Source organism: Calliopsis andreniformis, chromosome 8 (assembly GCF_051401765.1).
Source record: "Calliopsis andreniformis isolate RMS-2024a chromosome 8, iyCalAndr_principal, whole genome shotgun sequence".
NCBI lineage: Eukaryota > Metazoa > Arthropoda > Insecta > Hymenoptera > Andrenidae > Calliopsis > Calliopsis andreniformis.
The window spans coordinates 6,293,684-6,321,394 of NC_135069.1; the positions used below are offsets into that span (position 1 = coordinate 6,293,684).

The window sequence follows — 27,711 nt, forward strand, 5'->3', positions numbered from 1 at the left end:
ATAAGATACTCGTTAAGAAAGTTATTTAAAAAATAGAATTCTGTTGAGTAAATTTTTTTATACATTGCAACACGATTTTTTAAAATTTCTCTGAAAAGAATTCTAAATTTTTTAGAGAATGTACTATTTTCTGAAACATTTCCTGAAACTCAAATCTTGAATTATTAGGGTGCAAAGCACACGTGCCACCATAAATTTTTTAAATATACCGAAGTGTGAAAAATTGATAAGAGAAAATTACTAGGATACTATCTTGTGTTCCAGCACATCGTTACGTTTTCTATTTTCGTTCGTCAGCTGAATGCAAATTTAGTTCCACGAACCCATGTAATGTGATAAAGTATGACCAGTCGAGATTAAATGCTGTATCTATTCTCTTATGTAGTGTTAGCGTTTATAACTGAATATATGTATGGTTCTGATGAATCCCAGCACGACTAAAACGTGCGATATATCCGACAGCACGGTGCCAAATTAAAGCCACGCTTAGCGACTAACGTGTGACGGAAATTTGCGACATTCCCTGGCATTTCTGACTTTTCGCGGGTGGAATTAATATGTCGTAAATTCAAGCACATTTTCAACAGTTACACTGCGTTTCTACGTTTCTATTTACTTAATTGCCCATTTAATTATTATACGTCTATTGAAACAGTTAATTTCGTCAAAAATGTGAAGTTATAAGAGCGAGTTAAATATTCATTAAACAGATGGGAAAATGGAAACTAAATGTAAATCAAGTACAGAGTACAATTGGATTTATACTTTGAATTTAGATTAACTATTTGACATTTTTTAGTGAAAATTAGTCAACTGTATAAATCAATTTATTTTTCAGATCTTCTTGAATTTAATTATAAGAGTACTTCAATTTTTAAAAAATCACTCTTGGATTTTAAAGTACTCATTTCTCTCTGATATTGAAACTTCTCTCATATCCCAGTTTCATTGCCAGTTTGTCGAGCGATAACATATCGTTTGAAAACTCAGAACCTCGCAAATTATGTATAAAAATATTCACACGTGGATGGACCAGTAGATACCGATATTTGCAATTTGCAAAATCACATTGCATCGTGCTCAATCTAAGCGAGCCTGTGTACTTTCAATGCATGAGCGAACATACGCGGGATGCTGGACATCGTCGAAGCTTCGATTCGCAATTAAATTACCTTGTTTCCCAGCCCAGGAGAAGAGCATTCATAAACTCAACGCAGTAAAGTCCGATGCTATTTTCTCGTTGGAAAGTTTTGCACTTAACCAAACGCCAACGCCAACTTTTCGACGCGAACTTTTTGTATGAATCGGCAAGTTACCCTCTCTGCTTGCTTTCAAGAATGATTACGTCTCAGTTAATCGATACATCAAATGATGCTGATAAAGTTAGATTTTTTCGTTAAAGCAGTGGAAGGTTCCAACAAATTTTTGCGAGGTAAAAAGTCTCATAAGTATCAATTTAAATAATTCAAAATATACTTTTCAATCAAATTATTAATAATTCCCGACTTGAAATTAATCTGTACATATTATTAATTGTAGTTAGTATTCATGACCTGGAGGGTAATATTGTTACTCAAGTATTAATTACGTAGCAACAATGAGTTGGAAAATTTAAGCTGCCGCATTTCTACAAGCCGTATTCTGTTTCCTCAGATTCCATGAAAGCCGAGCTTCACCTGCGTTACAAACTTTTGCAATTTCGTTACCAGAGAAGGTAGTTTCGGGGGAAGCACTTAAGGCACTTAATCGACAAAAGTCAATCGGGCCTGTACAGTTAATTGGCCCGTCGAAAGCAATTACATAATGCACAGTGATCCTCTTGTAGGGTGTAGTGCCTCGACATCGTAGCTAATCTAATAACGAGACTAATGGTTTTAATTTGCGTGCTCGAGATTGTAAACACTCGTTTGCGCGTGGCCTCGAATGGACACAATTAACGATTCCATGAAAAATTTCTCGACGAGCTTTTAATTGAACGGTTATGTTTGTTCAACTGCGTTCTCTTCGGCCCTTTCAGAGGGATTATTACTGAGCTTGATGGTACTGCAAATAACATGGAACACAGAAACGAAATGCTGAAACGCCCACGTGTGATAGAATAGGCGGGAAGTGGCCAGCAAGTAGTAAAATGTAAAATAAGAATTTGGCTTACTCTTTGGTAAATGAGAATTTGCATGAAACGTGATCAGCTGGCAGAATTTGACTTCAATATTAATTTTATTACTTGCCTTTTACGAAATTTATAATCTCTTGCAAATCTGCTATCTGTTAACACTAAAAGTGCTTGCAGAGGTTTCAGAAATAGTTTTAGGGAATTCAAAATATTACATGGAAGATTAAAAAATAATTAAAAAAGCATACTAAAAGTACCTACTCTCCCAGCCCATTTAATTGACTCATGGATTAGAAAGGCAAACTCCTACATCTGAAACCCCAAATTCGTGAGACCACGATTCACAGTCGAAGAAGCAGCCACGAGCGGTCATGTTAATTCTACTCTACCTGTAATCCCTAAATCTAGGGGGTCGTGAAAAGTCCAAAGCCCGAAAAGAGGATTTAAACTTCAGCGTGTACTTTAGGGACCCATCGTGTCGAAGCAAAGTAAACTAACCTTCCACGCATTTCCCAGGCTGCCAGGTCTACTGCAACAGGACCTGTTCCCAGTGAAGAACAGCCTGTGCAACAATGGGTCAGCGTACAGGTGAGTCATAAAGCTTCACCCCAAGTTCCCGCCTTCGAGGAAGCATCAATGACTGTTGTCCTCCTCGGCGTCCTGTTAACTCACGACCGACGAATAGAATAAAAATTCCAGCTACGTAAGATTTCTGGCACCGGAATCCTTATTTCCGGCGGTGCCACCGAGACTTACGTGACTTTCCACGTTTTTCGACGAACCAGGGTTTATTTGAATTCCTAGCCAGAATATGCGGGGAAAAGGACAGCAGGTGCATCTACCTGGTCCTGAACACTGAGAGCTCCTTGGAATAAAATTCTCGGTAGCCTTTCTTCGCTGTAGCTTCTAGTCCAACGAATGGGATGGGAGAATGAGCTGCACAGCGTTGATATAATGGAGTCGATTGATTGAAGGGTTTTGAAGAAAAACGAGGAGCCTTCACAAGACCTATTCGCTGCGTTTTCAAAGTTTGTTGTAGCTTTTGATGGATAGCTGGAAAATGGCTTTAACCTGAGTTTCTTCTTGCTAAGTGATGCTAATTGTGGGAGTTATTGGAAGTTTTTAAATGTGAAGAAGATAGATGCGTGGTAAATGAATGTGAAAAAGCTGCCATTTTATGGACACCTGTGTATGTTTAATATTTTAAATGCAGCGGAAAATTTGAAGTTGGAAACTCGAAGTTTATTTAATAAAATTTCTAATATCGATTTGAAGGACGCCACGTGCAATTCAAAATTTCGTTTTATAAACGAATGCAACGGAAGTGAATGGGAGTAATGAAATTTATTTCAAATTATAATTGAATCTGGCGTCAGCTGCAGTTTATAGTCGTCACAAACGCGCGTTTCCTATGCCTGAAATATGCCTTCAATTTGTATGCTAGAATTACACGTAATTACACGAGAATCTGGCGCAAAACGTGAAAGGCTAATTTTCAAATAGTTCTTACACCGTAAATAATATTGAATTTGCGTATGCTACACGTTGAGTAAAACAAAAATTTACTCATTTCCTCCGAGCTGAAATGAAACATTTCTAAAATAACTTCGACACTTTGCAGTAGCGAATTTTTATGCACGAGATCTCCTCGAAATTGAATCGCGCGAAGTAGAACGTTTCTCGAGGAATCTTTAAAATCATAAAATTCTCAGCAACCGTCAGTAAGTAAAATAACGCAGGAACATTTTTAAGGTACGTTTGCAAAGGAAATGATAGAGGAGCATGCACTTGCGCAAAACGTTTTCCAATATTATACGCCTGCAAACTTTTTCGTTACCAACATCTAAAGACAATTTAGCCCAGAATTATTGAAGTTGACTGTTACTTTCATGCACAAGAACTTTTTAAGAAACTCTGACAAAGTTGACACTCGAATAACTGCCTACTAACGCGTACCTATTTCATATGTTTATTTTTTTCATTGCATCTCTTGACTGCATCGATAAATATCGCACAAAGGCATTCGTAACTCTGAAATACATTCCACCAACAAAAACTCCACTCCCTCCTCAAACATTCTCAAGGAAAAATATGTATCGAAGTTCCACTAGGGTCTATAAGTCAACAGACGTCTAAAAATCGTCTGCACGTTCTCAACGAGAGATGGAGCGTGTCATAGAGTGAAAGGGAGAACGACGTTCCCAGAGTGCTCGAACTTGCAGAACTTTATGCAAAGTGCACGCCTATCGAATCCCTCTCGATGGCTGACCCACAAAAGTTCCATGTAAATTAAGTGTAGCAGGTTTGACCCCATAAATCAGGCGAACAGGGCGGATGGGAATGTCTGTCATTGCTGAACGTTCTGGCAGCTTTCGGTCAGAGGGTCGAGCACGTTCGCCATTGTAGCCAGCCACCGTATCCGGTATTCCTCCTTCGGTATTTCGATATCGCTGCATGTGCTAACGCGAGCTTTCAGCACATGCCCAGCGTACGGATTCCCCATTCCGAAACAGATAACTCGGACGGAGCTGATACACCCCAACGACTTCGCAAACGAGCAAGTTTACTTGGTCACGAAGAGTTTGAGTTTCCCATTTCCTGGTCGACTTTTGTACCCCCTGATTCAATGTTTCTTGACGCAGGTCAAGTTCCAATGGGACTTTAGGCACTCTTCGAATTGTTCCAATCTATCCACTAACGATTTTTTGTGTGCTGTAGAAAAACTCAATGCACCTACATGTTATGGAAAAACTTGATGGAAAATCTAGAACTACTTCCGAGGATTATAAAATATTGAAGTAATCGATGAATTTTTGATGAAAAAATCTGACAGTATTTTCTGATCAATTTTTAAGCGCATTTTAAACCACAGCTGATGCATGTGTATTTTAATTAACAGATTGATGTGCAATGGCGTAGAATGCCCCATTTTTAAATGCGAACGTAGACTGGAACACGGAAGTTATTCTTAGTGACAGAAATATGAGTATGATATACCGTTTTCAATTAATCACAATACAACGATGTAATAGCGTCATTATTTCTCTTCGCTCCTGTATGTACTAGCGACGGTTGGCTAACCGAAAATTTTCAGAATCTATGGTGACTACTGAATCATATTTTATCAGAGAGTCAAGTGAAAAATGATAGCGCCTACGGCAACGCTACGAAGGTGATCGATAACAATCGCTTGTATTCTCTTACGTATTTTCTTGCACTCATAGAACATGTACAAAGACCTTTGAAATAACGCCATCGACAGGTGAATAAATTCATCTGTGTTAAATTTAATCATCTGCCTTTTTATCGAAATTTCTGGTACTGAAATCCCAGATATCTTTTAATGATCTTTCCAGCAAAGATTTGTTTAGGTCAGAAGTTCAAAAGTAAATTGGAATCCACTTACTGAAGAGATCAGAAGATCTCGTCAGATCCTTTGAAAAAAAATTGCAATTTAATATTACTTGCTAATTTATCTTCTAATTTTCTACGTACAGATGTCCTATGGGTGTCTATAACTCGTGGAAGGTTAAACGGTTTTGATGTTAAACTTTTCCCCGTGAAATAATAAACCACATAAAACGTACAGCTTTTGGTAAAGCTCTCCGCGTGGTACGGTATCAGTGAAACGAATTAAGGTTAACACCGGGGGAGCTTTATTCTAAAGTGCGTTGCATGTGCATCGCATCAATGTGGGTTTATGCTTCCTGAAAAGCTGGTCGCGTACCAAGAGCACAGGGAAGCCTAGGTGTACCGTCGCTAACACATTTGTATTGTGATTTATATATCGCATAAACCACACCGACGCACAGCCTTCATTTCACTCTGTTATTGTACAAAAATTTAAATAACTTCCACCGAGAGAAATGAAGTCCAAATAGGGAGAATGTTTTGCAACTGTATTGATTCAATAGCCTCAATTTCATTCTTTCTGTTTGGCTCAAACAAGCACCCAATGAATTCAAAACACATCTTCCATTTATTAGCGATGGTATGTGACGTGTTTTTAATATTTCGATGTAGAACCAGAATTCAACATTTAAAATTTTGAAAACTTGAAATTTGAAAATTTGAATTTAAAAGTTTGAAAATTTGAATTTAAAAGTTTGAAAATTTTTAAATATTTGATATCATTTAAATTCCTGTAGAATTTTAATTTCTCTACATATTTGAAATTTGTTTAATTCATTCATTTCATGAATACAGCGTATTAATTAACGAATTCAATAAGCTCGTTCGATATTCCAACTTAATGAAATATCTGTAGGTTGTGTCCTAATTATAAATATAGTGGTACAAAGACAGCGAGAAATGAATAAACGTACGCATGGTAAGATAAAGTAAACAAAGCCACTATGTATTCATATTGATTACGTTCATTATTACATAAACGGTGTATAACTCGCAACATCTGTTACTGCTTACATCACACGATCCCCGCGTGCTCCAGTTCGACGATAAAGGGACACTCGTAAATTTCAGCAAAAATACTTCTGTTAAGCGCTCCTTTTAATTCCATTATCTAACGTTCATTTCTAAAGTGCTGATAAGCAGCTCACGAAGTAGCATAAACTTACGTCACATCACTCTGACGCTGATAGCGCTCTTCATGAAATTTAGCAATTACGGTTAATCACTTCTCGGGAACTTCGTTACAGCGAGATCGCAGATATCTTAAATTCGTTACAGGCTGAAGTACAGAAAGCGATTATGTAAGGACATTATGCAGGATCAAAGAGCGCTGCATATCGTTAGAGCTAATTTTAATCCTTCCAGCGTTTCAATCTCCCTAGCATTCGAGGAAATGAAGAAGAGTCTTCTGTTTATTTCACATTCGCAATTAAAATAGAATTGATAATGCTTTAAACTGATTACATCGTTCCACTGTAAACTCGCTGCTTGCTACTACTAACGAGCTTGCAAAGTGTAGCCAACTCTGTTCCCTATTTTCTGATCGCAGAAGTTCAAGAAGAGAAGATATTATTTCCAAGAAACAAGATTTATATCAGAAAGCTTAAGGCAAGAATACTGTACTACTCAAATCTTCACAGAAATTCACCTAAAATAAATCACAAAATAACTTCAACTGCAACTAGAGCCACTATGGAACACTTATCAAAGAATCCACCCACCCCACCTCAAGAAACTAATAAATCCTGCCAAGTCACATTTCCTATTTCACAATTCTCAATTTTCCCATTTATATCGCACCCTGACCGCCACAGAAGTTTCTTTCATCGCCCGCGCAATAACGGTGGAATTCATCGCCAAAAGGGTTCCGAAGACGTCGGCTGCGTGACAACGACAATGTTCATTCGTTTATTCGCGAGGCGAGTCAGGCATGCCCTTACTGGTGCTCCCTCCAAAGAAGCAAAACCCGAAGATGGCGTGTAACGCTCGTTTGCTACGCGATCCTGCACGTACACGCGGTCAACGCGAGCGTAGATTGCACGCAAAGTGAAACGTATCACCCATTGTGTTCACGCGTATGGCATTCTTCGATCCCTGGCTCTGACTTCGATATGATCTACGACAATCGCGGAGATGAATGAACCTAGGCGGAAGTCCTGGCAACGTTCAGATTCGGTAATTAACTGTGGTGACTAAATAGTCTAGCAGCGAAGCTACCTGTGGCTGTAGGCTTGCACTGGCTACTGTAAATGAACTGCGACGAATGTACGTGATCATTGATTGGTTATCGGTTTCGTTGAATTTGGATACTGATGAATGAATATTTAGCAGGGAATTCTTCGTTAAGGAAACTAGTGGTAATTAAATTTCAGTAAATCCGTTCCTTGATGAGTGAAACACAGTGCACGTTTGACAGGATTTTCAGCGAGTGCAACGTGGACAGTGAATTGTTAATGCTAACAGTTTTAGTTGAAAAGGCTATCCATGGATTTACGTTTATTTTCAGTTACGACTTCGTTAGTGGAATTTGTTCTGAAACATTTCTTTCATAGAAGAGAGCTTTTTCACTGAAAATCGTTTTTAAACTTGTTATCGTTGCGATAATAACTTTTTACTTAATTATACAGCGCAGCATGTAGTAATTTAGTGTTTACATTAAAACTCGAATGATATACCGAAAGTGATGTGCAAGTGGAAGAAATATGTACGTTTTATGTTTAGAATAAACATTACTTACACTTACTTTACTGTTTTCTTGTTAGTAATATGTTTAAAAAGTAAATCCTCACAAAAAGTTGAATTGAAGTAATAACAGGAATTAATATTTATGGCACAATTGTTAATTGCTGTGTTTTGTTGTCGTAAATTGTTACTACCCGTGAAAACCATAGGCGTAAACGAATTTCAATGAACGAGGCATTGAAGAGGAGGAAGCGTCAAATGCTTCACTAACAACGCGGAACGCATTTGCATGCAAACGTCCATCCGCATCTGCGTTCATTTTCCTGTTCTTAAACGGAGGGACTGGGGAAATTTCCTGGGAAACACGAATTTCCCTCCTTCCGTTTAAGCCTCACCCAGCTCCACTTACAACCTAGATTTCAAATTTTATATTTTTCTCTAGAATATATTAAAAATATCAAATTTTGCAAAAATTATTGCAATCTCCCCTTTATCGAAAATTTTATTCCTTTACCATTTCAAATATTTTATTCCTTCTCCTTTTCTAATATTTTATTCCTTCTCCTCAAATATTTTATTCCTACGATTTTCTACAGTTTAAAGGAATTGAATGGAATTCAACTCTGCATTAATATTCGTCTGAATTCTGTATTCCACGTATCTATCAAGAGTAACGTCACGCATGACTGTGGCACGTAACGAAAGAATTAATAAAATTATCTTACTTCAATGTCATCTGTGAACAGTGAAAGACACAGAAGAGACAAGTTAGGAACTGAATGCTAATTGAGCCATCGCATCGATAAAAATTGCTCACTATAATGATGTAATCTTAGATGTCAAGGTGAGATCGGATGCAACCAGAGCCAGTGCGGTTTCTGCTACCTATTAGCCATCTACGAAGCGCCAAACGTGATTACGCTATATGAAACACGATTAATCGAACTTTACAGACTTCCATTTTTCTCAGGGAACTCGTGATTTAAAGAGGAACTAATGATAATTGTATCGGAGGAAGGGCTCCTCGATTAGCTCTAGTTTCTTTTCAATTAAGAAGTTCCTTGATTTCGAACAGTGATTCTGCTCAGAATAACTTGAGGAGACATTTAACTGCGGGTACCAGTTGAAACATTAAAGATGAGAGAAAGGTGTTAGAGTTAATCCTGATGGATAAGCACATCTATGGAATTTTAATAGAAACGTGCTCTAGTCGTGAGGAAACATGTAGTCATGAAATTAGTGTGAAAAATTTTGAGTCATAATTTTCTATTTATTTCTACAGCATTTTGTATACTAAGGAAACATTAATTTTCTTAATTACTCGAAATGAATTGAGTAATTATTGTACCCAATTTTAATTAAATATTTTTCCTATCTACTAGTCATTATTCGAAATAAGTGTCTGAATAAGAGACAAAATATTTTGAAAATTCGAATGAAAAATCTACGACGCTGCAGTTCTATCAAAGATCTTCGATTTTTTGCCCTGTCAGTCCATTTGAATACTTCACCAGAACTGTTTTTATTTGTTTTATTGGCGCGTGTGAGTAGGTGGCCGAAAAAAGAATGGAAAAACGGTTGACTGAAAAGGTGTTGCTTTCCAACGCGAGAGAATAACGTTGCAATTGCTAACTGACAGAAGTAAAATTGAATGTCTGGAGGGGAAAATACTGTTTTTACTGTTTTAAACCCTGAACATTTAACTGTCTTTGTTTGAACTCTTAATTATTCAGCGGTAACAAACTCAGTACAATAGCGAGCGCTTTTAGTAAACAGTTCAGAATTACTTGTACACATTTTTTTAATAAAGCCTTTTCGAGCATAAAATGCCTTAATATCTTTGATGCTTTAATACTGCATCCTTTGAAGTTTATATTAGCCTTTTCTCCCCAAAGTACAGCTAAAAAGACAGCTGTTTGGAAACTTGCGGGCGTACGGTAACACGAAATTTTGTTTTTCATTAAAAAGTCTAGGGAGCCTTGAAAACCTTAAAGTGTAATCAAATGGACCAAAAATCTTCAAGACTGCGCTATGTTTTTACTACAGAGTGATTTGTAGGAATCTTGTTGAAAGTTTTCATGAATGAACGATGCAATTTTTCATTGACTAAAATACTCTGAATTCACTTTACTCCGATCTCACCTCCAGATCCATTAACCTACAACTCCAAATCACCCTGTGCGTACCACTCAAAGTCCAATTACAAAAACTACGAAACAAATGAATATTCATCACTGTAATTCGGTCGAACAATTCCGCGAAGAGCTCGAACGCAATTCGGCGCACTGATTCAGCATACGAAGTACAAGTCAGTGCAAACCGCAATCAATCAGGCGTCACCTTGCGCTCTGTTTTCGAATTAGCCCTCGTGAATTGCGTTAAACCGAGATCCCGTCCTACTGGCCCCATCGAAAATTTCTGGTGCATGTCTGCATGCTCTTGCAGAGAGGCTCTGACAGTTTAGCAGAGGCTCGTGTCAATGTTTTGCATTCTAATCGCAGCTGGATCAATATCGCTTTCGCTGTAATTGTCCTACCCTTCAGCTAATTCACCTCTAATTGCTCGGCTAATTTTCACTTCGATTTAAATACCTGCTCGATTCGTTCGATCTTTCGTCGATTATCAACCAACAGGTGAAACTTTCGATACTTGTAAGAATTCTTCTACATGCAATGATAATTAATTCTTCTGATTATAATTTTATTTCTGTCTCTATACTGTCATGTTAAATCTACTACCTCAGAGCCAAAGTAACCCAAGTTCATTTTTGTCAAAATTAAGTTTTTTACAGGATCTTATTGCTTTCTCTTCGTTTTATTAGAATAATAGGAATTTAGTTAAGTTACGTTCTAAGTGAAGGAAATTTAATAGTATAAACTACTTCTTTTGTTGTGCAAATCCTATCACAGAATTTCATAAATAACTGCACAAGTATTGTGTCATTTCTGAGTCTTGCTTTGTTATCGATATATTTAATGTTCTCAGTGTACGAATTGAACATAACAGCGAGCTCCATTTACCCTGGACAGTAGTCCAGCTTTGCTCTCAGAAAATGTCTCTTACTTTTAATCCTTCAAGTAATTCTTAAATCGAAGAAGATAACAAAGTACTCTCGATCTATTGATGAGGCCCGAATGGGCATTACTCGAAGCTCGGTTCGAATGGATGAACCCTGATGGCGTTCTTTGGTAGCCAGGAATGCGTTATGCATTGCGACGTGTTCAGTGGGCGAATTTAGAAACGCTGCCGGAGTCGGGGCAAAGACAGAAAAGAAAAGAGAGAGGGAACCGAGAGAATAGAAGTGGAAAGCGGTATATAGGAACGCGAAGGGGGTGGATATAGCGACTGACCCAGATCCAGATCTCCTTTAACCCTGTTTTTCGTTCGACCTCTGCCAGTAAACAATTCGCTCATGCCAGGACATGATACGATCGAAACTGAGAGACTTTGTTTAATAAGAACTGACGAAAAAGAAAGAGAATCTCGTTGAACAGTATAATGCTTGTCACTGACAGAGAATTTCACATCACCTAGCTCCAGTTTCTTGCTATATTTTACTGCAACCACAGAAACGAAAAACAGTGATCAGTAATACTACCCCTAGCAAAAAGTTTTTCTAACCTGGGAACTGAGACTTGATCTGCAAACGATCTTTTTGTTGTAATTTTGGGATATAGAGCACTGGTGGCCAGATTCTGTCGCGATAAGAGCTATATTTCACTTATCAGAAATCCTCAAAAGTCATACTGTGAGCAACAGCATGAAGTTATTTAAAAATATTGTAGTTCTTGAAATTTAAAATACTATCGTATAAATGTAAAGCATATGTGAAAATTAGATGGGCTTGATGCAGTAGTATTCTACATTCTCAAAAACTGCTATCTTTTTAAATAACTTTGTAATCTTGTGTTAGGCTGAAACCTTTTTGACAGGGGTAGTAAAATTTAAATAACACTTTACAGAAATTCTTTTCAAAAATTGAGCAAATAATTGACCACATGAGAGGAATTAGTTCAGTGAAGTGTTCATGCATGGAAATACAAACTAATAGAATACACCAACGTGTCCTGATCCACATCTGTACTCTTCAATTCGGGAATGCAATAAAATAAAAGAGAATAAAATAATAATGGAAACATGAAACTACTCTTTGCTCTGGAAGAACATACTTGAAGTTCTGGGTGTTTTGTTAACTTTACCAAGTACTCACAGTTTGCAAAGTTTCAAACCTGATAGTAGACACTGTGCAGAATATCTCGCACTCTGAATCCAATTTGTAGATAAACACTGGCTTGAGTCACGCGCTACAATTGTATCGTCGTGTTTCCATCGATATAAAGTTACTCGGTAAAATTTCAAGAAAATGGAATTGCACTTAAAGTTGCGTGAATGTCGTGGAATTGCTGTGTAATTGTCCATCGTTCTCGCTCATCCGTCGACACAGAGCTTATCGCGAAACCCACGCAGCAACATGGACTACCGAATAAAGGAATCTTGAGAAAAAAAAGAGAAAAGGGACAAGATATCGGTTAAAAAATGAAAATAAGTTCGCAAGGCAATGAGAAAGGGGCCTGTAAAAGTTGTACGTGAAGCTTATCTTGCAACTGCAACTCTGAACGAGCTAACTTCTGCACCCAGCATTTTTCTACTTGAGTTTGAAGTATTGAGACAGTTCAGATAAAGCGTTGGTGGTATAAGGTGATTCAAGATTACAGGTTTATCGAGCAGGTCATGAATCAAATGTTTCGTCTTTTACTAAACATGGCTTAAATTTCATTTTGCAATTATAAAATTTTTAGTATTAGAGTTTGAACACCCTGTCGATGAGGAATCAGTTATAGGAACACACATATTTTTATGGAGAAACCAATTTGCCATCTTTATGGAATTTCACTGAAGTTTTCTTTTGAGTGAGAAATTCAATTTTAGCAAGAAATTGTGTGTCGTCTGGTACAAAGAGTGTACTATATTATTCTCAAATTTCAATTCCAATATTAATTAAGAATATGGAGTATTCCATTTTTGCAAACATGATGGGAAATTGGATTACATCATTCACAACCGTTTTTGAAGAATCGTTACAGAGAAATGAAACAGGGATTTGCGTATGCATATAATTATCGCGTGAAAGATATTCCCTTCGTCATTCTTTATCAGTTATTATCCTTCACTCGATTTATCTGTAGTATTGAATTACCTCGTATATGTATTCATGCAAATGCGTGCATGGAATAGCGAAAGACCTCGTGAATTTAATGCAAAACGATACTGAAAAAACGTGCTTGATATCCTTAAAAACCTCCTCCCATCGCTACCTGTTTCATCGACTATAAACTGCATAGTATCTACGCCTATTATTTCTAATATAAGCTCTACTTATGGGCGATAGAAAAGTCCATTGGAAGTCTTCGAATTTCACTAATATTCCGTGAAAATGTTCCTCGACATAATGAAAAATTGCTAACTTATGTTGAAGAGGAAAAGGAGATCACATTACCAAGAGAGATTGGTAAATAGGTCATGTGCGAACTTCGAAACTGGGACTTTATTTTTCCTCGATTAACTTGCGAGTATTCAAGATTTCTAAGGAACATAGTTCGAAGTTTCACTAAAATTAAGGAAGATTAAGATTAGTTAATCAACGAGTATTCAGAATTCCCTATGAATTAAACTGACTTTGATTTTTTGTAGAAATTCTATTTTTGACAGAGAGAAAGGCTAAACAGTGAAAGTGTCTGACGAAAAATGAACACTTTAGACACACTAAAAAACAAAGTTTCTCAACACTGGACCTATCAGAGCAGTCGAAAGAACAGAGATAACTTTTACATCTCACAAAAACGAACGCCCTCGTTTACCATGAAATTGAAATTCCGTATTCTTAAAATTGCAGAAGGAAACGAATAAAAACGACGGTGTTCGAATTCAGTAGAGTGGATGCCGCAAATAAAATAGTTTACGTCTCTTGCGTGTCATGTACTCTTGTTACATGAAACGTTTTAACGACCGCGGCCCAGTATACTCGTTATCGGTCGTTACTTCATGCTCTGAGTTATATTCGCCTTGCACCTGCGACGACACGTAACATCGGCAGGAAAAAATCTGGGTCCTTGTCCGCGAGGCAACGAGCTCTTGACCTTTTCCTCTCATCCATACTGTTATTTCTTAACCCTTTGTGTTCTGACTAACACCTTACTAATATTCTGTTATTATAAATCTCATTTCTTTCATTGTTAATGGAAACTCGAACCATTATTTATATTTTATATTTTCTTGCGTGTAACAGCCTTTATTATAAGATAGATTTAAAAGGGCACCTGAGTTCAGTGACTGTAAATTTCGCAGCTGAACCTTGTTTAATGTTGTTGCCACTCCAGGGGATTGGTTCGCATCGCGAGGATTCCGTTTGAATGAAAGAACTCCGTAAATTGCATTTGGGTGGGGGTGTTTCTTTGTTCGTGAGCGGGATATTCTTGAGCAAAAGAATTTGGAACGTGGGTAGCATTGTTTGTGTCGCATTACGAGGCAGGACGAACGGTTTAATATACTATGAAAGAATTATTTTGCTATTTTAATAGTTTACTGATCAATGGGAAAACAAGCACCGTGAGCTCTTTCGTTTCAATGATATACAAAATCTAACTCTTATATTATGGAGAAGTTCGGTCGTTGAGTTCAATACATACTACGTACTACTTCACTTATAGATGGAGATATCAAGTCTGAATTATTTAAATGACGAAACAGAACAATAGTTGTGGTTTCTGTGGAATTTATGTCGGGAATGCCGTTGACAGGAGCATAAAACAGGAACCTTCCCCTTTAATTTAAAAAAAGAACGAAGTTGCTATGATTTTTTTTCGCAAAGTTACAGGACTTCAAAGTAACCCTTGCACTTTTGCCATATATTGGCACTACCCCATGTGGTATCAAAATGCAAGGGTAACTTTGAAGTGCTGTCATTTTGCGAAAAAAAATCGCACCGACTTGAACTTTTTTTTAAATTAAAGAGAAAGGTCCATATTATATGCTACTGTAAATGAAATTACCGAAAAAAATTGTAGCGAGTCCCTGCATTCTGTCAAATTTTGTAATTCGCCGTATTGAAAATTGTCAACTTTGACGGCGTGTGCGGATTTAGAAAAATTTTTTTTGGAAATTCCATTCGAAGGCGCATAAAATAGGAAGCTTCCGCTTTAATTTAAAAGAAGAACGAAGTCGCTACGATTTTTTTTCGCAAAGTTAGACAACTTCAAAGTACACCCTGCATTTTTGCCATATATTGGTACTACCCCATGTGGTGTCATAATGCAAGGGTTACTTTGAAGTGCTGTCATTTTGCCAAAAAAAATCGTATCGACTTGATCTTTTTTTTAAATTAAAGAGGAAGGTCCATATTTTATGCTACTGTAAATGAAATTACCGAAAAAAATTGTAGCGAGTCCCTGCATTCTGTCAAACTTTGTAACTTGCCGTATTGAAAATTGTCAACTTTGGCGACCTGTGCGGATTTAGAAAAATTTTTTCGGAAATGTCCTTCAAAGAGACACAAAATAGGAACCTTCCCCTTTAATTTAAAAAAAGAACGAAGTTGCTATGATTTTTTTTCGCAAAGTTACAGGACTTCAAAGTAACCCTTGCACTTTTGCCATATATTGGCACTACCACATGTGGTATCAAAATGCATGGGTTATTTTGAAGTACTGTCATTTTGCGAAAAAAAATCGTAGCGACTTGATCTTTTTTTTAAATTAAAGAGGAAGGTCCATATTTTATGCTACTGTAAATGAAATTACCGAAAAAAATTGTAGCGAGTCCCTGCATTCTGTCAAATTTTGTAATTCGCCGTATTGAAAATTGTCAACTTTGACGGCGTGTGCGGATTTAGAAAAATTTTTTTTGGAAATTCCATTCGAAGGAGCATAAAATAGGAAGCTTCCGCTTTAATTTAAAAAAAGAACGAAGTCGCTACGATTTTTTTTCGCAAAGTTACACAACTTCAAAGTACACCCTGCATTTTTGCCATATATTGGTACTACCCCATGTGGTGTCAAAATGCAAGGGTTACTTTGAAGTGCTGTCATTTTGCGAAAAAAAATCGTATCGACTTGATCTTTTTTTTAGATTAAAGAGGAAGGTCCATATTTTATGCTACTGTAAATGAAATTACCGAAAAAAATTGTAGCGAGTCCCTGCATTCTGTCAAACTTTGTAACTTGCCGTATTGAAAATTCTTAACTTTGATGGCCTGCGCGGATTTAGAAAAATTTTTTTTGGAAATTCCACTCAAATGACGCATAAAATAGGAACCTTCCCCTTTAATTTGAAAGAAGAACGAAGTCGCTACGATTTTTTTTCGCGAAGTTACAGAACTTCAAAGTAACCCTTGCACTTTGGCCATATATTGGCACTATCCTATGTGGTGTCAAAATGCAAGGGTAACTTTGAAGTGCTGTCATTTTGCCAAAAAAAATCGTAGCGACTTGATCTTTTTTTTAAATTAAAGAGGAAGGTCCATATTTTATGCTACTGTAAATGAAATTACCGAAAAAAATTGTAGCGAGTCCCTGCATTCTGTCAAACTTTGTAACTTGCCGTATTGAAAATTGTCAACTTTGGCGACCTGCGCGGATTTAGAAAAATTTTTTTTGGAAATGTCCTTGAAAGAGACACAAAAGAGGAACCTTCCCCTTTAATTTAAAAAAAGAACGAAGTTGCTATGATTTTTTTTCGCAAAGTTACAGGACTTCAAAGTAACCCTTGCACTTTTGCCATATATTGGCACTACCACATGTGGTATCAAAATGCATGGGTTACTTTGAAGTGCTGTCATTTTGCGAAAAAAAATCGTAGCGACTTGATCTTTTTTTTAAATTAAAGAGGAAGGTCCATATTTTATGCTACTGTGAATGAAATTACCGAAAAAAATTGTAGCGAGTCCCTGCATTCTGTCAAATTTTGTAATTCGCCGTATTGAAAATTGTCAACTTTGACGGCGTGTGCGGATTTAGAAAAATTTTTTTTGGAAATTCCATTCGAAGGAGCATAAAATAGGAAGCTTCTGCTTTAATTTAAAAAAAGAACGAAGTCGCTATGATTTTTTTTCGCAAAGTTACACAACTTCAAAGTACACCCTGCATTTTTGCCATATATTGGTACTACCCCATGTGGTGTCAAAATACAAGGGTTACTTTGAAGTGCTGTCATTTTGCGAAAAAAAATCGTATCGACTTGATCTTTTTTTTAAATTAAAGAGGAAGGTCCATGTTTTAAGCTACTCTAAATGAAATTACCGAAAAAAATTCTAGCGAGTCCCTGCATTCTGTCAAACTTTGTAACTTGCCGTATTGAAAATTCTCAACCTTGATGGCCTGCGCGGATTTAGAAAAATTTTTTTTGGAAATTCCAATCAAATGGCGCATAAAATAGGAACCTTCCCCTTTAATTTAAAAGAAGAACGAAGTCGCTACGATTTTTTTTCGCGAAGTTACAGAACTTCAAAGTAACCCTTGCACTTTGGCCATATATTGGCACTATCCCATGTGGTGTCAAAATGCAAGGGTAACTTTGAAGTGCTGTCATTTTGCGAAAAAAAATCGTAGCGACTTGATCTTTTTTTTAAATTAAAGAGGAAGGTCCATATTTTATGCTACTGTAAATGAAATTACCGAAAAAAATTGTAGCGAGTCCCTGCATTCTGTCAAACTTTGTAACTTGCCGTATTGAAAATTGTCAACTTTGGCGACCTGCGCGGATTTAGAAAAATTTTTTTTGGAAATGTCCTTGAAAGAGACACAAAATAGGAACCTTCCCCTTTAATTTAAAAAAAGAACGAAGTTGCTATGATTTTTTTTCGCAAAGTTACAGGACTTCAAAGTAACCCTTGCACTTTTGCCATATATTGGCACTACCACATGTGGTATCAAAATGCATGGGTTACTTTGAAATGCTGTCATTTTGCGAAAAAAAATCGTAGCGACTCGATCTTTTTTTTAAATTGAAGGCAAGGAATCGACTTTTATGCTACTGTAAACAGCATCTCCAAAGAAAATTCTGGGAAGACTGTGCGTTTGGTCAAACTTTGGAATATTCAATACGATGAACATGCCTTCAGGTTTAAGGCGCTGCAGTGGTAAAGATGCACTAAACTTAAAATTAAGATACATTATTTTACAGTCGACACCTCAAACTATAATTTAAAAAAAAGATCATGATTTTGCGATCATTTTTCACGGAGCTATAGTGAGTCAAAGTTAGCCGATTTCTGTCAAAAATTTTTCTATGCCACAATTTTTTTGACCATTGTATATTCACCTAGTGGGACGCAATTCAAGTATCAGCAAATGTGCAAAAGTACCTAAAAAGGTTCTCCACTTATTAAAACATCTGACATTTTAAGCGTCCAAGTATTGGAACACTTACCTCTCATGCTTTTAAAGCTAAGAAACCACGACACATTATTATACATTATTAACAATATGAAAGGTTCTCAAAAAATTGTCCCACTTTACCAAGCCACCCCTGAGAGAAAGAGCTTCGTGCTTTAATAATCCACCCTTGTTCCCGATTTCTTCGAAGCTTTGTATTTCCCGCGTCATAAGTTCGATGCGACTCCAGTGAGTGGCGGATATTCGAATCGAGATCGCTCCCGTGAGCGTCGCGACTCGATCGAGATCTATTCCTGGTGCGGTTCTAAGAGAAAAGGGAGTGCGCGATCGGTTCTAGGAGGCTCGTAACACGAAGAGGAGAGATGGGAACTCGAGCAGACAAATCGGCGGTCCGAGCATATCGCTCAGAAATTCCGCGGATGCCTCGATCGTCTTAAATTAACCGCCCGCGTCTGTTCTTTCGCACCGATGCGTCGCAGATCAGTTTTGACTCATCCCAACCCCTTATCGAAATTGAAATGTTTTAGCGTAATGGTTGCTCGGATCTTGTTCATTGTCTGCATCGAGGAAATATAGTTTTACATTGGAAACATTTAGCAGTGGAAATACAGACACAGTAGCAACGAACGGTTTGGAATTTTTCATTGAAATTATTATATTTTATGCTATGGTATTCTTTGAAATTTTTGTGATTTTTAGTTGTGATTTATAGATGATCATTTTGGGAATTTATTTTCCTGTTGACTGTTTTGGAATATATTTCTCTCTGTTGGAAATGATAAGCTGGTTTCAGTGAAGAGTCTGATGACCAGCAGAGATTTATTGCTGTACAATTTGTACACAGTTAAATAATAAAGGTTTTATGAATTTTGTGTATACTCTAATTATGGTATGTGTGAAGTAGAAATTAGATGCATTTTTCTTATTTTAACATTGACTACTGCAATGAATATGGAAAATGCAAGGGAGATGGTGAATGATGTCATTTTGTGAAATTGTCAATCGTAATCTTTTAGAAATTAAATCGTGCCACGACCTTAAATTAAGCGCTCGGCATTTATCTTTGTTGGCCGCCGATCAGAGAAAGAAAGCGGTTTAAGGAAATCCGGTGCAGGGGAGATTACCAAGATCGATCGCTGTTCGAGCATTAAGTGAAATATAAACGGCGAGGTTATTTTCTGGCGTTTCATTGACAATCTTCTATTTAGAGATTGCGTACGTTTGAATTTATCTTATGTAGGAATACATTCAGATTTGCTTATGTGTGTTATCTATTTATAACAGAATTATGTGAAAAGCTTATTTATTACGAATTTCTTAATACTTTTATTTTCCAGCACTGCTAAAATTAGAAAGTGTACGAAGAAACATTGAGTGTAGCTAATTTAAGCACTGTACTATATATTGAGATGCAATCATTAAAAAATAGAATTAGAGATGGAGTAGAAGATAAAATGTTGAGTTTGAAATAGAAATAGCAAATTATATACTGTTCAGAAATTTCATTATCACTTAATAATATTAATTAAATACTCTACTATTTATCAATAATTCATATCACGAAATTACCTCTATTTTTTCATTCACATAAATGGTCAATTTCCAAAGCAAATATTTACAACTAGCACTGCAACAAAGTATTCGCACTAATTACTCGCATACCTGCCTGCAAATGACATACTAAAACAGTTTGAAAGTTCCCGCAATATCTTATCGAGAATTTCCACAGTACACCTCTCTCTTTCTAACACACTGAAGATTCTTTGTATTATACTAATTTCCAACGAAACCCTCGCAAATGACTCCACTTTTCTTAGAAGAAAGAGAGATATAGAGGGAGCACTTGCAATTTTGTCTGAAGCAAATTTGTGCAAGATCACCATGGCGATTTGTTAGCAATTGGCAACTATCAAAAAGCTGTCAGGTTAAATTCACAAGACTGATTGAATCAGCATGCACATTCATACACACCAGTATTTCACAAATTTCATTTTAATGAAGTCGATTGGACTAATCTTGCACAAATTATCCCCCAAAAAAGGAAATAGGTCGAAACAAGGAAACATTCCCTCTGTATCCTTTTTCTCTAAACAATAACCTCAGCAGCCTAAAATAAGAAGCGTCGAAGGATGACGGAACGAAGAAACTCATCCACCACTTACAATTAAAGGAACCACTGTTCCGCAATCTCATGGACCGGCTGACGCACTCGGTCGCAACGCTGCAGACTGCACTCCGCCAGTTCGGCTGCACCAGCGGCCCATTCCCCAGATTCTCCCGAAATTCTGGCCCCACACGCACACCACGGCTCCACGATCGCAATTTAACTCTGTCACAGTTCACTTCGCGCAAAGAGGCATCCCCTCGAGCGCGGATCAGCGGCGCCGAGAGCGGCTCGTCGCGAGGGCCTCGCTTTCGCCGCACGAAAACACGCCGCGATTCACCTCGTCGCGGTCGATTCTCCTGCTCGAGAGCACGGAAGTCACGCGTCGTTAAAACGCTTCGAGAGTGCCGTGACGCGCGTAACAATTAAAATTCGTCGATTGCCGCCGCGATCGTTCGCGTTCCCCCCTGCTACGTCAATCGATCTAGCTCGAGCAGCGCGTACGCCACTCGGGATTCGAAAATCGATGGCCCTAGCGAGGTCGATAAAACGCGCTGGCTGCTGTCCCGATGAGAACCGCTGCCGCGATTTCGCGCAACTTCGACGGAGTCAAGGAACGTCGACTTGAGTCGGCGTTGGGACGAGCAGCGTCGTCGCGGTGTGGCTTTGCTCGCGAGGAAGCACGCAGTCGAACTGTCACTCGCGACGCTCGCAGGACGCCCCTGGCTGGCGTCGATACGACGGGAACGGCGCGAAAACGCGGGCAGCCGTGTCGAGGCGCAAAGTTAGGCGCGACAGGTGCAAAGGCAGAGCGCGCAGGCGGCGCGCGCACTCAGACAGCACGACACGGATCGCGGCTCGCGAGAAACTGCCGGCAGCACGTCAACGCGACGCTCGACCGCCCCTTGCGAGCCGAGGACCCGGCGCAGGTACCATCCCTTTCTTACCCCCTCCCCTGCCCCACCACACCGACCGACCCCTTGCTGTGCACCCTAGCCGTTTTCGACCTTTCGACAGGCGACCCCTTTCGAACTGATCCCAGACCTGGATCGGGGTAATCGGAGTGTACCCTACCTCTCGTGTCACCTGCGACCCCGCAACGCCCCCATTGTTAGCTTATCGGTTGGTCTGTTCTACTGATTCAGTCGGGGAATTCTTTATTTTTGTCATTTGGCTTCTGTGGCAGGTTTTATTTGCGGGAGGGTGAGGGGAGGAATGGAGTTCTGTACTGATTCACTTGAGGAATTCTTTTTTCTATCGTTTGGCTTTTTCTTTGAGGGTTTTATTTCTGGGGGTGAGGGGAGAAATGGAGTTCTCTACTGACTTATTTGAGGAATTCTTTTTTCTATCGTTTGGCTTTTTCTCTGGGGGTTTTATTTCTGGGGGTGAGGGGAGGAATGGAGTTCTGTACTGACTTATTTGAGGAATTCTTTTTTCTATGGTTTAGCTTTTTCTTTGGAGGTTTTATTTGTGAGAGGGTGAGGGGAGAAATGGAGTTCTCTACTGACTTATTTGAGGAATTCTTTTTTCTATCGTTTGGCTTTTTCTTTGGGGGTTTTATTTTTGGGGGTGAGGGGAGGAATGGAGTTCTCTACTGACTGATTTGACGAATTTTTTTTTCTATCCTTTGGCTCTTTCTTTGGGGGTTTTATTTGTGGGAGGGTGAGGGGAGGAATGGAGTTCTGTTAAAGTAGAGGTTACGTAAAATGAATGCAACGATGAATGACTATTTTAAAGACCAGCGTTATCGAGGATCTTAAGTTTCTATTTAATTTATGCACACACTTTTCTTACGATTATACGAGAGCAGCAAAGCATTAATCTGATGTACGTTTCTTTGTAAAGGAATTTATCGTGTTGTGTTTTCGTGGTGAAATATGTAAAGTTTCGTGCAACCAACAATTAAAGATCAGTCTTTGCGTGTTAAAGATTACTTTGATAAGAATTAACTGATAGACTCATAGGAATTCTATGAAAAATGAAGTTGGTAAAAAATACCTCATCATTTTGCACTCCATTTATGAAGATAGATGAATGTCTGATTATACTTGCAAAATTATTAGCCTTTTGCTTTCTATTTGCAATTAGATATTGAAACGCTAATGTATTCCGAAGAAAACGTTGTCGAACAATTAAAAGAGAGAATCTTCCAAGCATTCGGTAGCGTTAACATTCGTTGCACGTACCAGTAATTTACGTTTCGATTCAACGAGAATTTCGAGTTAAAAATACAAGACTGGTGCTCGATAATGAGAGTGTGCTAAATCGAGTGACAAACTCATCTATTTTCAGTAGTAATTAAAATTACTTGTATTCTACTGTTCCTTCTGAATGAGTTGTTGAAATACGTAATAGCAATTGCAAATAATTAAAAAGAATCTCTGATAAAAGCATGAAATAGGACATTTAGCTGTAGTATTTAATTACCATAATTAATGCAGTTTACATTATTCAAAGGTGGAAAAAGGCAAAAAAAAGCGGATGAAATTGAATTATGACTCCGTATTAAATAAAAAGTAATTAATAGAAATCGTAAATTGAGTAATTTTCCACGTTTTTCATTTTCAAAGATAATAGATACGAAAAACTGGCAAAAAAGCAACAGGTATTTTATTTAAATGTAAATTAATAAAAATAATAATTAAATAATAAATACTCTCCCTCGACACATTGCTAATTTACATAACGAAACGACCGTGAAAAACGTAGAAAAATTACGTGCTACAGTAGGACCCATTTTCGCCAACCAAAATCGCTAAATTTAAAATCCACAAAAATCCACGCTTCTCGTTCCTCCTTTCGACAGAAAATTATAATTAAACCGCCGAGCAGGAAATTTCGGGGAAGCTCGAAAGTGGATCAAACCCATTCCTAAAATTAGAACAGCAGTTTAGTAAAGTCACGAAAACTACGTAATACAGAATCCATAAATATTCCGCGACAAACACACCATGAGCAAGACATCGATAAAACACCACCTTCACTCTAAATCTGCCTGTCGCCATTACGAGCACCGTATTTTATTCCAACAATGTTGTTATCATCGTTACACTTAACAGGGGTCCCGTGATCCTCTTAATCTCCCTCGAACGAAATGAACTCCGACAACGAACTACCATTCGACGTAACAAGATGCATGTGATACGCGATTACGCAATGCCGAGCTTGGAGGATTGTATTATAGTTCGCCATTTTTTTCGACTAAATTGCACGAAGGGAGAAGTCGTACCAAACCACTGGATCCAACCGCGCAAACATTGCAAACAAGATTCACAGCGGTATTAAAACCACAGGCGCGAAAGGTGGTCGACGATTAATCAAAATCGCGCGCCTCTGGAAAAGCCTATGGGACAAGGCACCAGCTCTCTTCCGTCTTATTATTGCAGATTCATCTGTCGACTATCTCCCAAGATTTATCCCGTGTCTTTCACCGACAGCCCGAGGCCTCTTTACCCGTTAGCTCGCGAGCGCAGACAAGCGGATCTCTTTGCCTGTTCCGCGCGTTTATCCGGCTGTCTGCGAGCCCGATTTCCCCACAAAAGGCTCGGCGGGGAACAATAAGGGGATACTGACGCTTCACCGTGAACACACGCCTTCGTGCCTCGAGAAATCGCTGCTGCTGGATCTGGATCGTGTAATTGAAATTTTCAATCATCCGCGGTAGGGATTCATGAAACATTCATCGATCATGCGTCGATGCGGAGCATGTCGCGATGGCATGGAGATATTAGATTTATGGTAAACGAGAGGAGGGCGTGTGTTGCGGTAGAACTGAGGGGTTGATACTTCTTGGGTTGGATTAGAGATTAAGGAAAAGAATTTGGACGCTTTACTTTGGGTGATCATCGGGGAAGATTTATTCGCAGTGAAAAGTGTTAAGGGGATTTTAAAGTTTTCACTGGGGGTGAAATATAGATGAAAATAGCCTTTAAGGGGAGTTTAGACTTTTCACTTTGGGTGATCATTGAGGATGATTCATCGACGTTGAAAAATGTCAAGGCGAATTGAAAGTTTTCACTGTGGGTGAAGTACAGATGAAAACAACCTTTCAGACGAATTTAGACTTTTCATTTTGGGTGATCATTGAGAATGATTCATCTACAGTGAACAGTGTAAGGGTTCTTTACATCTGCGTTTCGTCCAAATGATTTTCAGTATGCACGAATTCTCACGATGACCACCCAAAGTGAAAAGTCCAAATTCGCCTTAAGAGTAAAGTCTGTTTTCAAAGATAAAGAAACTTGTTTTTCAGACTTGGGTTGTTCTTTGTGGTCTATGTCTGTGTTCAGGAACACTGAAGTGAGGTCTCTGGACCGAAGTTAAAGAACTGGCAAAGTTACAGGAGTTTGAAGATAATATTACTGCAAATGATAGCGATGAGTAATACTTCTATAAATTCTTGAGACATATTTGCTTGACAACTTTTGATCAAAACACCGAATTTCAAATACGAATTCCAATAAAGAGAAATAGACTATGTTCACTGAATTTGGTGTCGATGCACCAAATTGTCAAGTCTTATGAGCTTCATAATTAATGTTAGAATAAACTTTTACAATCCCTCTTCTTTCACTGAATAAGTCACTCTGAACTGGCTAGCTTTCTTTGCTTTCTGTCCCTTGAATACCTTCACCCTCTCCGGTGTCGACTATCTCTGACAGAGCATAGAAATTGGAAATCCTTCTTGAAACTGGGTCCTGGTTCGACATAATATTTTCTTCGCAATTTCCTGGGACGTTCTTCAGGGGTTTTTATAAAGTCAGTCAGTATTCCTGTCGAGCCAGTTAACCACAGACCTCTGTCTCCAGCTTTTTTATATCGGAGTCTCAAGGAAGAGTTTCGAAGTGGGTCTTCATGAACGTTGAATCTTGGAGCAAGTTGTTTGCGTTGGACAAAAAAGAACGAAGGAAGAGTCGATAACAAAGTTTATGAGAGTTCATTAAATATGCGAAGAAAAAAATGAAGAACAGAAAGTGTGAAATAATTTATATTGGCCGAGTATTTTTAATAAATCACCGCCATTTGGTTTCACCACATTTATATTAATTTTCTTTTTCGAAATATTTTCCCAGCTGTATTGCAGGCTTCCTCTGCGAGAACCAGAGTACTGACCGTGTACAGTTAAAACGTCGATGAGCACGTAGAACGCGTTTGATTCAGTTTGACCAATAGTTTAGCTTAGCCAGAGGCGGATTTCCCTTTGCCTCTGTTCCCACTTTTTATTTTCACGCGAATGCCACGTGAAATGCAGCCGCGATGGACAAGCATCGTTTGGCAACACCTGGGACGAGCCATTCGTTGAAGAACCGATTGCGTTTTCCATTGGAAAAACTGTTTCACTCTTCAGCGTAGAATAATAGAACCACTTCGGTCTTTATTCCATAGATAAATGTCACTTTGCAGGACTCACGCTCTTTATATCGAGGGTGCTCCCGATTCATGCAACAAATTTTTAGGTCTTTCGGGAAATACTATCATTATTAAAATTTTTTAAATATATTTAGAATTCAAATGAGGAAGAAAATGAACTGTCAGTAATTTTTGATTTATAATTTCCCAAGTAATCTATTCAATTTTTTCTACTTTAAGTTTCCAGATACAAGCTGTATTAATGAAAAATTGTATGCTAAAATTTGATCAGTATTGCAATTAGTTTCACAAGAGGTCAAATGACATCGATGCTAGTGTATATTTGACAAATGATAACTTTACGCTTTAACTGCCTTTATATCACGCTTCACTGACAGTAATTAACGATTTCCAATTGGTCAGCTGAATAATTAAAGAATTATTTAATAATTTGTCACATACTCTCCAGTATGCTAAACTGCGCATCACTCACGATGCATATTCTTTGCTCTGACTTCGCTTTTATTCTCCATAAATATTTCGTGTCACTGAACTCCTCGTTCTTTTTATCTAAACCGTCTCTCACAAGTCTTAGAAGCATATAAAAGTGAATTCAGGTTACTCGCTTTTGTACAGCCATAGGTACATCAGCATTCAGCGTGAGTGGTTTTAACCGTTTCGTTTCCATTAATTTAAAAAAAGGCCGCTTGCATCTGACACGTGCCAGCGTACATAGAGTAGCACGTCATTAATAATTAATATTAACGACGTCTGCCTGTCCAGCTACGTGGAAACCTTGTCGAGGTATAACTTTTGAGGGGAAAAGCAAGAAGCCTTCGTCAGCCCATATAAGTGGTCGTAGGACACTGTGTTTCCAACCTAATATGGAGCTCCCTGTATCCAAATGATGAATACTACGAAAGAACCACCAAAACAGGAAACATACCACCCGAAGCCTTTATATACTTAGACAGGACGGGCAGAATCACGGACAATAACTCTGTGCCTATTATATACCACATCAAAAGAAAATCCAGCGACAAAAGAATAATGTATCCAAAAAACACAAACAGTAGGGATACCAATATTGATATAGTATACAATACATCCTTACCAAGTAGAGACATAATAGACAACCACAAAAAAAAACTCAAAAAATACTGGTGGCTAGAGGAAGCAGCAATAAATAGATAATCAATAGACCTCAGAAATCTAGGATAAGCACAGTCTCATCACAAAAAATGTAACTAATAACCGGGAAAACCAAATCTCAACCAGATAATACCGGTGATTACTCATAACCATTTGAGCACAATGTAAATATGTAAATATGTAAATAGACAGAGGAGTGCAAGAACGATGAGTGTATGGTATGAGTGAATGGGGAGTGTTTGGATATGTTTTTACCAATACAGGAGTCAGAAATAGAAAGTGTTCAGATTTTTTTTTTTATAAAAAAATATTTTATTTTTTTTTAGAACACAATTAATTTTACATCAATATATAATCCTTAGGCATAGTTATTCCAAAAATAATAATCTTTAGAACAAACAGTTGTAATCAAAACATTATATGAGCGTTATGCGAGCGCCCCAAAGGGGTCAATCTAACGATATGTTAAATAATACGAAAAATAATTGTAATATTCATTACGCTATACAATG

The 27,711-nt window shown here is 37.9% G+C and overlaps 1 protein-coding gene across 1 annotated transcript in view; it reads right to left on the reverse strand.

The window, feature by feature from the left end:
• The window catches only part of LOC143182555 (uncharacterized), a 124,832-nt gene that overhangs the window by 86,307 nt on the left and 10,814 nt on the right, over positions 1 to 27,711 (reverse strand). The gene's annotated exons all lie outside the window — the stretch shown is intronic.